The sequence below is a fragment of the Meleagris gallopavo genome, chromosome 1 (genome assembly GCF_905368555.1).
Source record: "Meleagris gallopavo chromosome 1, MGAL_WU_HG_1.1, whole genome shotgun sequence".
Classification (NCBI taxonomy): Eukaryota; Metazoa; Chordata; class Aves; order Galliformes; family Phasianidae; genus Meleagris; species Meleagris gallopavo.
The window spans coordinates 19,379,582-19,394,489 of NC_139404.1; the positions used below are offsets into that span (position 1 = coordinate 19,379,582).

The following is a 14,908-nucleotide window of genomic DNA, read 5'->3' on the forward strand; positions in this document are numbered from 1 at the left end:
GAACTTCATTTCTCCAGGCAGAGAATTACAAATACCGGAAGGGATCCCCTAAGAAACATGCATCTTTATTCAGATTAGTTTTAGAATCAACGTAGGTTAGCCCAATGTACTCACTGTGATTAGGAATAAATTTGGGTTTGCAGTATATTTGCATGCTTTTGAAAATTAAAAAAATGAATTTGAAGTGGACAGAAATCCTGCAGTTTTAACACATGCAGAAATTCCGTCTAGTTTACAGACCAAAATTAAATCAAGATATTCGCCTAAGATTAACATAATCTAATTTCTGCTATGGAAAAAAAATAGTATGCCTATATACAGAGGCTCACATAGACTCCCTCTGTTAAATGGAACAGAAAGAAAAGGAGCTGGTTTGTATGGAAAGCAATCTGTCTCATCCGAGACATATTTTATTTGAGAAGAATCACTATCTGAAGACTCTTTTTTTAGCTCTTAGCTACAGAGGAAACCTAGACAAATAGTTCAGGTTAGACATCAAAACTCAAGATGTCTGAAGATAGATGAGATGAAACTGCTCCTGTGTGTTTTATCTAGATGAGCATAGTTCCACACAAACAACTAAAAAACCTGCCTCTAGCACAGTTGTTAAAAGGGAGAGAGTGAACATATTAAACTCAGGTAGAAGATTTTAATCCAGTCTGTGACTGTGTAGATGGTCAGTGAGTGATGGAAATATTCACCATTGCAGTAAAAACGTAATCATCTTTCAAGGTCATACCACTTCTCCTCTGTAAATATCTGAATTGTTTTATTAAAATAAGGTCATGGAAAATAAATGACACTGGTTTGAATGCATGATAATACCACACCTATTTCAAAAGTTAGAGAAGCATACATCTTGAATTCACTTTCTATTTATATTAATAAAGTATGAGCCATTATGGGAAAGGTGAAAAAAAGTCTACCTAATTAAAACAAAATTCATAATTTGCAAGGAGTCCAAAATAAGTCTACTTATAAGGTCAAAGACTTAATAAGATTTATATTTTTCTGGGATATTCAGATTTGAGGCATTTAAACATTCTCAACTTCTCATACGTATATGTTAAACTATGTCTGCCTTCGAAGCCATTGAGGTTGAGATTCAAGTGGCCAACCTATAGAATCCTATTGTGAAATAAAATACTTCAAGATATTAGACACATCTGTTTAGAGATAGCACATAATAGAGGAATATGACTCTTGTCATTTTAGAGGAGCTGGGTACTTCATCACTCAACTCAATTTCAATATAAGCTGTTGAAAAACTATAACTGCAATCTATTTGAGCAAGAGCCTCAGAGAATTCTAATTTCTATTTAAAGATAACCTAAAATCTGTTTTCAATTATACTACGACATAGGGAAAAATAAAACTTGAATCTATCTATTTTTCTCCTTTTTTTTTCTGGAAAAGTAAAAAAAAAAGGAAGAAAAAACTCATTTTCTCAGTTCTTTAAATATGTTGTAATATGCCATCTAACAGTTTAGAAAGAGATGTTATAAACCAAAGCCTACAATTTTACAGTTCTTTCTCATAAGGAGTGAAGGAGATCATTATCTGTGAAAGAAAGCCTATACAATGCACACTGCCAAAGGGCACAGTGAAGCCAGAATTTAAATAGACTTTACGATTCTGTGTGATTTATAAGATGACTGCAGAGAATCTTCAGGCTGAAAAGGGGAAAAAAAAAAGACTTTCTAATCCCATTGGAGTAGCCAAACACTTCTGCCTATACAAAAACATGTCTAGAATAAGAGGATGCTCTGGAGAAATATATAATTTCCATAATTTTTTATCATTATTAAGAGTATCTATGAATGAACGTTGACTGTGTGGTTAAAAAATCATCGCTACAGAATTCAAGCAGGAATAATAAAACAATAGCATATATAAGGAATATACCATCAAACAACAAAGAAATCAAACTTATTAGATACCAAGCGTCAATTATACTTTTGCTCTAGTCTTAGCAGTATGGACCTCCTGACAAGACAAAATATCTACCAGACTTAGGAAATGAGAGAGGAAAATTTTGAATTTCTGCAAGCTGATTGAAGTGATGGAGAACTACAGCATTATCATGGTTTTATGATTTTTGCTTTATCGGTATTCTACAACATAACATCATGTAGTGCACTGGCAGTTAAAGCATTAATGCTGCATGTCCAGGTACCTGTCCTGAAAGAGAAGAACTACATTTCCCAGAGGACTGTTCACTGTGCTGTTATCATTTCTGCTCAGGGAGAACAGATAGAAGCCCCCTTAACTACCCTTTTTTCCGATTGTCTGGCTCATCTGTTGTGGGTACTGTTTCATCTCAGCATTAGAGTAAGGCATTGAGCCTTCAGACACTCTCTCTCATTTAATTTATTAGCTCCAAATCTAATTATATTGAATTATATTATATTGTAGCATGTTGTCTTGCACTGAGATATCTTATTTAGTAAATTAGTTTGTTTCTCCTCAGATCATTGCTACTGTTTTGTTTTAGGCCCATCTCTCTATCCTATTCCCTTATACCTTTCCAGGGCACAGATCCACGGGTCCCTCCATTCCACTAGTCATAGAATCAGCCCAAGCAAGCCCATAAACCATTGACAAACACACAATTTCAAAGAGACCGGAAGTTCAAGAGATCAGAAGTTTAAATAAAAAGTTTGGATGAGAAAGTGTAATACTTTCTGTAAAAATTTTTCACTCACATGGTGTTTATTTTGGCAAATATGTAATGTCTGATGTATATCAGTCTGTAATTGGACAGACTGATATTTCCCTATCTTGTATACCATCAACTTTTAATGATTCATTTATTTCTCTTTTGAGAAATGAAGTGATATGAAATGGAAAAAAATGCCAAGCTTGTAGCAGGGGATAAAAAATATTGAGCTTTGCCCAAGAAACATGGACTGCGTTTACACTCCCCATTCAGCCCAGGTTCTCAAAACTCAAACTCCCCTCCCAGCCATATTGCAGAGATAGAATGTCGTGCATGCTTGAGGAAACCTCGGAATACACCAAGACTTGATTTGAGTGTAAGTAGACCTTACACACCTAACATAATCTATCCCATCTATACTTTTTGACCAACATCAGGTAAAACAAGTTCTTCTGCTGTTGCTGCAGAAAGCCAAGCATCACTACAAAGCCAATTGCTCCTAAAGTTTGAAATCAATGTTAGTTTAGTTGGTTTTTGTATAGGAGGCATGTTTCACCAAGCTACAAGTGTTCTGCTTCCTAATAATTCATCTGTATGGTGCTGGGTGATAGACTGCTCCAGGGCTTAGCCTACCCTTTCACTCACTTACAGAATAAGTCAAGTAATAGTTCATACCTCAGTAAAGGTCACAGACTTTTTTACACTAGGGCTATCTCCTGACTGAAAAATGACACCTTCCTTTGATTAATGATATTATCTATAATTAGCTGTTGAAAGAACCAAACGTTCCCAAGAATAGGTCTTTTATTTAATTTATGAATTCAAGGAGTAAGAAAGCATTCTATCTACAAGAATCATATAATCATAGAATGGCCTGGGTTGAAAAAGGATTTCAAAGACCATCTAGTTTCAAGTCCCTGCCATGGACAGGATCGCCAACCACTGGACCAGGCTGCCCAGAGCCACATCCAGGCTTAAAAGCTAAAAGTATATCATTGGAATTAGCCAAAGAAAACTGAAACCAAACACTTGCAATTTTTCATGCCAATTTTACTCTTCAGCACACCTCCATCTGAACCTTTTCACATATATATACATACATATACATACACATTCAGATGATAATTCTGTTGATTCATGAGAGGGACATCAGATAGATAAACAATAGGCAAGACTGCGTAGCTTGTGAAGCTGCTTTCCAACGGTAGTCCCTTAAATCTGAGTTGGAGATGCAGCATATCCAGCTTCAAGAGGACTGTTGAGTATTTTAGATCTTATTAAGTAAAATCATCTTTTATGAGTACAGGAGGAGCTTTGGGGAAAACTACAGACTATTTTTTAAGACAACTGAGATAGATAGGAAATCAATATGGAAGCTATAGTTATAAAACTCAGAAATGGCTGGCATTTGTTGACCTGACCCAAAATTTCAGTAAAAAACACACGTAGAATCTATTAAAAATGAAACTGCATTTATCTACAAAAGGTTTCTATGGAAACCAAACAAGTAAGATAAGTGATAGGAATAATTACCCCTGTTGCAAGGAGTGCTAGAATATGACCTGGAACTCCGTTTTCATACACTATGTTTGCTCAAATGATTATTTATATATGATTAAATTTTAACAATACTTCTGTGATATTTTGGTACAAAGAGCCGGTACAGTAATTACAGCTAATGTATAAGTGTACAGTTTACACAGACAAGAGAGATATGTAATGTCTTTGCATAATTAAAAACATGCATAATTTCCTTTTAGCAATTGAAATGCGGTCAAGAAGTGATGATGTACAAAATTCAGTTTAGCATACAATTCTAAAAGCAAGACAAGTGAACAAAAGAACTGTTGTAGCCATGTGTCAACACAAATAGAAGCAATCAAGTTTCTCAGGATATATACTACACCATTCTTCAGTGATTGCATGAAGACATATTTATACAGGAAAAAATAGCAATTAAATTGATGGCAGCTTTGAAGAAATAGGATTCACTTCTTTCCAAAGGATAAATAAAATGTTTAAAAATCATCATCTAGAGACTGAAGAGGTTTGGGACAAGATCTTCAGTGCTTAATCTCCCTCAGAAATACCAATTCCCACAGTCATAATTGAGCACTTAAAAATGTTTGAAAGTCCAACTAAAAAGCAGTACCACATCTATGCTTCTCACCTCTTCCTGGAAATTGAGAGAACAGTTTCATATTCCAGAATATCTCCTCTTCAAATTTTTTTCTTCTTGCCACTCCTTTCAACTCAAAACTTTTCTTATTTCCTCCTTAAAAATGAAAAAAAGTATTGTAGATTTTTCTAAAGGAGTATGAGTTTTCTTCTAGACGGTAACTTCTAGAACTGGAGGGCTAGAATTAAGAGATGCTTAGCACCTAAAAATGAGCTGAAAGGAGAACATCTAACTCTTTTCCTTCACCTTTGTTCTGAAGAAAAGTGAGAGCACTTCACTGGACGTGAAGTATTGCTAATTTCTTCTACATTTTGAAAGCAGGAACATAGATTCTAGGTTTCTTCTCTTGTTCTTTCTCCAGCTGTTGCATTGCAGCAAGACATGTTAGATGAACAACTTTTTCTCTTCTCTTGTGAACACTGCACACTGAGTAGCCCTTGTTTAGCTAAGGATAGCATTGTCCTATTATTACAGCCCTTTCTCACAGCAAAGAATGCGAGCATAAAAGCATGTCAGTATGTCAATAGTTTTCTCTGAAGCATATCTTTCTAAGTATGAGTTCGCATTGAGAATTTTATATACTAAGCAAAAGAATTCCTGTTCCTAAAAATAACTAAGAGGTTCAAAAATATTCCTGGCTACCCTCTAGTACTATTTTAAAATGCAGGATTTATTTTCTTCTTCTTTTGTAATTCTTCCCTCCAGCAAAACAGAAAAACTTCTGACAATAGAAATATGAGGTCATTTCAAACATTAAACAGCTCCATGGTAATGCTTCTCTAACAACATCTGTGCTCTGATACTAATAAGCTATAGTTAGAGAGGACTGAGAACTGTGAGCAAATTAATGATGCTTAATTTGGAAACAATAATCTTCACTGAGGCCTCTAGGAATTTAAAGTATAGCATTGTATGACAACTCTTATTTATGCAGTGTCCATCCAGTCTGAGCAAGCCATGGTACTCAGCAGACAGCCTGTAACAGCCCCACTGCAACTTTGACCCATTCACAAATACATACCCAAAAAAAAGCATGACCATTAGCTGGAGGCTGATTCTCAGGACTCAGTCCCATAAAAGAATCCTTCTAGATAGAATCAAGATGCCTGAAAAGATGCATATACTCTTCATCTACGCAGAAGCAAAGGAAATCACAATTATTTCTGCTAAGATGTTTTACATAGCATATATGTATAAGAGCAGATATGTCCTGATTTGACTTTCTTCTTGTTTTATTTTTTTAATTCTCAGGTTGTGTTATTTTTCTTGAGAAGCGGAGGAAGAGTTACATTCATCTTGTGTGACATATAAAAATAATGCAGACAGTACAACTAATGCTATTTAAATAGTGAAAACATGAAGAATTTTAATAGAACATTTGAATTATACTTTTCAAATTTACTTTCTGCTTTCTCATACTAAGTTTGAAAAAAAAAATATAATCTGCAATAACTTCAGCTGTTTTCATTTTGTGAAAGAAGGAATGTCTCACCAGCTATTAACTCTGCAAATGCAATGGCAAACTGATTATTGGAAATTTTGCAATTTTTTTGTAGAAGATAATACTGTATTGGGCATTGTCACATAGATGAGACATAAAAAAGACAATTCAAATTTCAATGTCTCTTGTGTCAGCACTGCTAAGATCTCTTGAAATTAGTATGTCTGGGATGGCTAAAGGTCAGAAAAGATAAAGTGGAATCAAGGTATATGCAGGAAACAATTACAAGAATAAATGAAGAAAATGGAGAGAGGCTTGATGTCAGAAGACTTGAAGTATTTATGCTTATACAAGCGGGGACTTAGTGAAAGAACTATATGACAATTTTATATGCTTTACAAATAGATTTAGCAAATGTGAGTAAGAATTTCCAACTCAAAGAAGGGTAGATTTACAGAAAAGAACATTAAATATGCACGTATTATATATCACACATGCATACAGATTGGTGCCTCAGTCAATTCCCAGATCCCGCTATCTCTCCAGCAGCTGGGTTGTACTTCCAGCAGGCAGCTCCTCCACAGATGCACATATCTGTCCTAGCCTTGCAACTTCAGTACCTGGCTCACAGGCTACTTAACCTTATCACTAACTAATCCAGTTTGATATTTGCTGGCAATCGCACACTGACTTGCGTGCCTTGGTCCTTCCAGTTGCTAGTCCCACACAGACGTGAATCGGATGATTCTCGGTTTGACTGCAGTTGCTGGTACTTAGATGTCTATTAGCATAGACAGATGCACCCAAAACAGAGATCCCCTCACTCACTCAGGAAAATACAAATTGAGTCTAGTGTGAGAAGGCAGACTGCAGTGATCAAATGTGGGACATGGAGGCAAGTACTCACCAGTTCCAGTTTACACATATCTAGTCCCACATAACCTCTTTTCCCTTTATTTTCCAGAATTAATCCTCACCAAATTACCTTGACCCCTCCCTTTCCTCACCTTTGGTTCCTTCACATAAATGAATCGTGATTAGCTTTTAAAAATTTCTTCATGTTCTTCCTTGTATTCCATAATGCCACTTAGTTTGCACACTCCTCTTGAGATCTGCTCTTATTGATTCATCTTGGCAGGTTTCACATTCAGGCAGTGAGTCTAATAGTTTCTTGTGACAGTTCTGGAAGGAGCTGGGGCAGGGTGTTCTTACCTGTGATTGGGCTACTATAAAACTTCTGCCTGCCAGTGCACCTGTGTGCTCCTTCAACTTCATGTGGAAGAGACTTTTATGGGCTCATAACCTTCCTGCAATAGCTCAGGGATACAATAGCTGGGACAATAATAGATTAGCTTGATGAAAATTTTAGGACAATGTTTAAATTCTCTACTTTAAAAATCATCTCCAAAATAAAAATGCCTATTTCTGTTTGTTTAATACTTACAGCAAACAGACTTTTCTGAAAATTTATAACATTATTCTGATAGGGATACAGAAAAAGCTATTTAAGTTTTAACAAAAAAAAAAAAAATCATAGGATTCAAAATATGCTGCTGGAAAACTAAAGTGATTAAGAGAGCAGATGTATCAAATATACAGAATTATTCACTTACTTCCACATAAATAGAACTCTACACCTCTTAAAAGTCATTCACATAAGCTTGTGAAGAGGGGCTGGATGCAAGCACAGTAACACCAGTGCACTGCAATAGAAGATACTACACATTTATCAGAAATGTATAGAAACATAAAATCATAGAATCACCAAGCTTGATAAAGACATTTAAGATCATCCACTCCAACCATTCACCTATCACCAATAACTCTCGCTAAACCACTAAACAACATCTAAACATTTCTTGAACACTTTCAGGTTTGGTAACTCACCTCCCTGGGCCCATCACCTCTGAGAGAAATAATTCCTAACATCCAACCTGAATCTCCCCTGGTGCAACTTGAGGCTATTCCCTCTCATTCTATCACAAGTTACATGGGAAAAGAGATCAACCCCCACATCACCACAACCTCCCTTCAGGTAGTTGTAAAAAGCAATAAAGCCTCCCCTGAGTGTCCTCTTCTCCAGACTAAATAACCCCAGCCTTTTCAGCTGCTTCTCATAAGACTTGTGCTCCAGATCCCTCACAGTTTCATTGCCCTCCTCTGAACATGCTCTAGGGCTTCAATGTCTTGTTGTGAGGGGTGTAAAGCAGAACATAGTACTCAGGATGCAGCCGCACCAGTGCTGAGTATAGAATTTCTATTTTTAGATGAATGTCTTACCTGTTGTGCTTAATATGCATCTACCTTCCATGAAAACCCTAAATTCATTCCATAGTTCATCTAGCACTTAATATTTGAATCACTTTCCTCATTAAATGCCACACATGGTATGCGATCTGAGGAAACAGGTAAACTTTTCAGACTCTACTTCACTTGTCTTACAGTTATTTTTTTCCCATTGTTGCCTCTTGCCACACTCATATCTTCTTACTTTCACAGTTTTTTTCATATATAGATTTATTCCAAGCATCAGGAAGTGATTATTGTTATTCTTTTCCAGAATAGAAAGCCAGTAGCCATTATAAATGATAGTAAAATACGCACAATTCATAGTAATGTGTAACTACAATAAAAAAGCCAATACCTGAGAAACAAAATCGTCTTCAAGCTATGTAAATATTAAGCCAAACTGAATACAAAGTCATCCATTACACTATTATATATTGGATTTATTCTCAAATTTTAGTGCTAAAAGAAAGATTCATGTCTTTCTCTGTAATTTAATACTTTAAACAGTCACAGTTTGCTTTGCTAACTAAACAGAGATAAGTTCCAGCCCAGTGTAAGTTTTACACTAGTCACACTTAACTTAATAAAAAGTCTATTGACTTTACACACAGAGAGAGAAATATTCCTCAAGTATCTAATTATGTCACATTTCAGTCTGGAGGATGAAGTACCTTGAGCAAGAACAACTGCTTTTGGCTACTGCTCTGAATGCAGTAAGATCTTGTAAAACTGAAAGACCTGGACCATATGATACTAACTTACATAACACTCATAAATGAGATTATTATCCTCACCAAAGGGTTTTGAGCTTATTTGTCCAATATTAAATTGTGATAGATAATATTTAGAGTAATAGGTCATGTCACCAGTGCTCCAGAAGGTTAGTGGCTGTAATGTTTCCACTGGAAATTTTTTTTAAAAAATCTAAAATTGGTGATGAACTTTTGTGGAATTTCCTCCTAAGTGTGAGAAACACTGTAGAAGAAAAAAAAAAAAAAAAAAAAAAAAAAAAAAAAAAAAAAACAGGAAGTTTGGTTTGTGAATATATATCTTTTGGAGATAGATATTTTTTGCTGCCATAGTTGGAGGGTGTTTCATTTATTCAGTGCCCAGGAACACGCTTGGGTTTATTGAAATTACTAATATAGTATATATGTATTAAATGCCCTTCCATGCTCTTAGGAACTTTAGCATAAAAGTTATCCAAGCTGGCATCAGAGTTGGACCTATATACGGAGAATGATGTAAACAAGAGGATAGAACAGGAATGGTCCTAATTGTGATGATACTTAATGGCTGAGGAAAGTGATATGTGCATAGCCTGAATTTAAGAAACTAAATAGAACCAAACTCGACACATTCAAAATCTAATGATGCTTGTTACAAGAGTTCAGAGGTTTATACACTGACAGATCTATTTTTGCAGAAGGTCTGTCAAAGTCAAGCATCTCCTAAAGAATCATAGACCAGATTTATGTTCAGTTTTCCATGTCTTTGAAATGCAAGCTTTTTTGCTCTCAGAATTCTAAGGCAGAAAACATAGCTGTTTTTCTTTAACATTTTGGTTATGAACACAATGAGGAAAACCAGAACTTTTTACTAATGATATTGAGGTAAAAATCTCAGAGAACACATAATATAATAAAACAAACATTCTCCTTTCTGTCTGCCCTCCGACTCTCTCATATTTGCTGGACTATTCCCACATTTTTCATACTTCTGGCTTCCTTAACATGATCTGAATATTCTGAAGAACACTGGAAGTTCTTGAATTCTGCAGACAGATTCCTTTCATATATGACATAGCAGCAGTGCAATGTTACATGGTACCATCCAGTGCCTGCTTCCAACTTTTGGAGAGATGATAACTCATGAGAAGATCAGATAGCATCTAATACATCACTGACTTTCATTTTCAGGAACTAATTTTTTTTCCTCAAATAACATCACAGTTTCCCCAAACTAAGATGAGAAAGGCAGGGATTCTTTCCACACGCCAGCTTTTTAATAATCAATTCAGACAACAGGAGTTCTGTCATCTGCACCTTATCCAGTGACAGAGTAGGACTCTAGAGTGGAAGCATCTTCAATTTGCAATTGTCTGAGTCACATATACTATAGAATGTGAACAGAGAAAACAGAATGAAATAACAAGATAAAGTCACAGATGTCAAATTGAGCAGGACTGGATCTTTTCTTGTCCAGCAGGAAAGCATTCTGAGGTGTTTCACCAGAGTGAAATAAACATTCAGATTTTCTATCAGTTAAGTTTTTCAGTTAAGAAGTAACTGCAGACAGAATAAAAGCTCTCATTTACAAAGGCTCCACATACAAATTCAAATTCATTTGTTCAGATTTGATACCAAAGCTAAACATGAAGGTAATGTAGCCTGAAGAGGATATTTAGAACAAAAATGAATAGATAAAAACTGTCTACTTTGAAGAGAATTAGTGAGAATTAAAGACAAGAGAACACACTCTATAATTAAATTTATGTTGTGGGTTAAGTTACTGGTACCTACAAGTCTTGATACTGATTCATGGATACTGCCAGTCAACAGCCCCTGGAGAAAAATTGCATCTAGATACCATGTGGAACCTTATTATGTCATTTTAAAAGTTATAAAGTAAAATATTTGGATCCCTTCTCCACTCGGTTACTTTAAGGACAGACCAAAGATAGCTTGGAAAAAAAAAAAAAATCAGCAGTGATCAACAGAAATTCAGTATATTTAAAATACACACATTTCTCTTTTGAAAGTCCACATGGATTTGTAAATTCTGGAAAAAAAAAAAAAAAAAGTAAATAAAAAATAAACATGGATAGCAAATAAAAATCACTTATATGTTTTTAACCTTGTGCAATATACAGGTAATATTTGCCAGTAATTATGATCTCCCCACTAGTGTTCAGATAAGAATGCCTTAAGATAAGCAAGCTATTCAAAATACCTGCATTTTCCTGACAGATCATATCAAAGTTCCATGGATTAGGATTCTGTTCAAATGGTTTCCTTACTTTCATAGTACCTCAGATGACAACTCACTGACAGCAATACAAGCAGTCTCTCTTCAATAGGATCAGGTTCCAGCTAGTTGCAACAAGATCTTGAATTCTGTTTCAGGGTTAAACAATACACAGGTTCATAACCATAAATATCTAATTTTATGTCATCTAACATTCCAACTACAAGATTTAACAGTGCCTAATTTTTTTTTTTTTTTTTCTGAAATGTTATGGACTCTTTATTAAGACAAATATCTGAATAGCAGACTACATTTAAAAATAAGAAAATAAAAGACTGGCTTTCTAGAAAGTGACTGTTTATTTTAACTCAGCAAAATTATTTCTTGTGAGCATTGAACATTGTTTGATTTTTTGTTTTGTTTTGTTTTTAAAAACAAATTGTTAGAGATGTGAAAAACAGGTTTCACACTCCAGAAATTCTCTTCTCAAGAAAACTCTTTGCACATTCATATCAAAGTTGTAACTGATTTATACACATAAGATAATCAACCATCCAGAAGAATATCACAGGAGATATCACTATTGTTCTCCGTGGGGTAGGGAATACTGGCATTTGATAAGAGTCTATTTTATTTTCTCACTGTTTTTATAGAACTGTTGAAGATTCTGAAACTATTATTTTAAAAGCATTTTTTTCACTCTCTTTAAAGATACTATATGAGTTAAATTTATGAAGTGTATTGTCTCTGAAAACAAAGTTAATCAAGTATTAACATTCCTGGATGCATTTAAAAATTGTTTGGATGTGGTGCTCAGGAACATGATTTTTTGTTTTATTCAAGGTTGTTAGGGTAGTGTGGTTAGGTTGCGGTTGGACTTGTTGATCTTTAAGGTCTTCTCCAACCTGAGCAATTCTGTGATTCTATGATTCTATGATTCTATGAAATCACTTCATCTGTCACACATAAATCTATTAGGGAGACACTGATAATGCTGATTATGAACATAATAGTCCTCTAAAATATTACTTTAATATTAGATAAATCAAAAGAATGCAATTTTAACTTGTCAGCTACCAACAGCAGCACTACAGATAAGTTTAGCTATAGGAATGCTAGTTCTGCTGCAAATTCTACAGTTCTTAATCAGAAGACCTTGCAGCTGTATGAAGTGAAAAACTGTTTTTCAGAAGAAAGCAACAAAATAAAACGCCCTTTTCAAGTAGTGTGACAAACTTTACAAGTTCAAAAATATGATTTAATATAATGGTTATGTTTGGCACCAAGATTTTCTACCTTTTCCCTTCATCTAAAAGGCTAATGTCACTCAAGTTTTCCAAGATCATAAAGTTTTAAGTAGCAAATGAGTCTACACTGAAACTAATTTTAAGTCACTTTGAAGTACAATTAATAATGCCTACACAAATGTTCTTTTGCTTGCAATATACAAATCCCTCAATGAAGTCTTGATTTTAGGATCCTTCAAGATTCCTTTGCTGCCAACAGAAATTCAAAATAATTAAAGAAAAGGGATAGGAAAACCTTATATTTCACTCATCCCTAAGGGAAATGTTTTAACTATTTTCTGATACAGAAAATATATTGCCAGACGATTTAAGTATGGTGGATTTAGGTTTTGTTTTGTTTTATTCGTTTTGTTTATTTCTTTCAGCTAGGACCATAAGGAAAAAATCCGTCAACTATCTGACAATTGTGAGGGATCAAGGATCCTTCTTCTACAGCAGTTTTGAGGTCTGTCAGTCATTGGAAATTTAACAAATGTAAAGGATGAGAAAGGTTGTCTGTGTTCAAGAACTACCTTTCTGGGGAGAAAGATCTATGTACCTTATACCTTACTGACTTTGTAAACAGAATATGCAGCCATATCTGTCTGGAAGACAGTAGTTTCAGCTACAGCAGTTATTGGGGGAAAACTCTTGTCTTCGAATGATATTTTTCTTTTGGGATATGTCATCTAATTGTCTATACTGCTTTTCCCATACCTCAAGAGATGCTGACTAGGACTCCCCAATGATGTGTTACATGCATAGACACATTTTCCAGAGATGCTAGAGATAAAAGCACAGTGGAAAATTAATCTTGATGTTTAGTTGAATGGGTCAGCCTGACCTTGGAGGAGACAGTTATGGGAGAAACCTGAGGACAAATATAGCTGAGAAAATCAAAGAACAATGAATGAACTCAAAATTGTGAGAAACAGAATGTGTAACAGAGAAAGGAACAGTGCCAGACAATTGCAATAGCCGTTCTGCTATAGGTGAAGGCTGAGCCCAACTATTACTAAAAAGCACACCTGCATGGAGAAGAAACAAGCAGACAGCTGAAGAAATGCCAGTAGCAAATTCTTTTCCTTAGGGAGAACAACAAAGTATACCAGAGAGGGTAAGAAAAATGTCGCTGATTATGAGTTTTAGTTCAGTCAAATGTCTGTACATGAATTGTTGCTTGAAGAGTAAAGGGTTTTTGGTGAGATGAGGTGGCCTGGTTATATTATGCAAAATCTGGCTTCTTCTGTGGCCTGACTCTGGAAGCCAGTTAAGACAATCTTCATTTTGTGATGTGACAGTTGTGTGTGGCTATCTGGAATGTGGTTTGTCTTTCATGCTGCTGTTGCCATTGCTGAAACACACCACCTATCATCTCACTGCTCACATCCACTGTCTGGTCTCCATAAACATTCAGCAAGTGTCAATGAATGTCAGTGGGTGCAATTTTTTCCACATGCAGGAACTCAGTGACGCACCTTTTCTTCATACGCACTTCCATGTCAGATGCCATTTTGTCAGACTGCCTCTCTGCTGCCATCTGTCACAGCAACAAAATGTAATGGAATATTGGTGGGAAGATTGTCTCTACTGCTGTACCACCATCATCCACCTCTGATGTCGGGGGCCAACATAATAAAATAGAAGGCAGTACTTTGGGAGCAGTGCACATATGTTGCTATGTATGCCAATGACAAGTCTACAAAAATCAGTCTACTTAATTAACATTATCTTTTCAGATGATGAAATAAAAGGCTAATTACAATATTTAAAGTTGTGATATTTTTGACTGAAAATAGTCATTCTGAGAGTTTCAGAAACAGTTGTTCACTACTGGTGTTCAGAAAAATACACTTGGCAAGATTACATTTATCAATAGATACCTTTGTATGTTCAATGGGTAATGAATGATTCCTTATATTACCTCTGCATATTATATTTATTACTGCTGTTTATTCATTTGGATTTTCACCTTTTATTGATAGGAAAACTCTTTTTATATATGCTATATAAATATTTTGTAGTTCTAACAAGTATTTGATTTGCTTTTAATTATTTCTGACCACATTTCCTTCAGTATCAAAACG

General features: G+C 35.1%; 1 long non-coding RNA gene across 30 annotated transcripts in view; it reads right to left on the minus strand.

Annotated features, from left to right (window-relative positions):
* The window catches only part of LOC104917607 (uncharacterized), a 90,600-nt gene that overhangs the window by 35,118 nt on the left and 40,574 nt on the right, over positions 1-14,908 (minus strand). For 12 of the 30 annotated variants that reach the window (XR_014881674.1, XR_014881680.1, XR_014881683.1 and 9 more), the window contains 2 exons: positions 5,860-14,361; positions 4,233-4,934 (listed from right to left, as the gene is read on the minus strand). This is a non-coding gene — a long non-coding RNA (uncharacterized LOC104917607). Of the gene's footprint in view, positions 1-4,232; positions 4,935-5,859; positions 14,362-14,908 lie in introns of those variants that run through there. The other 18 variants (XR_014881634.1, XR_014881628.1, XR_014881629.1 and 15 more) reach the window with 9 other exon arrangements.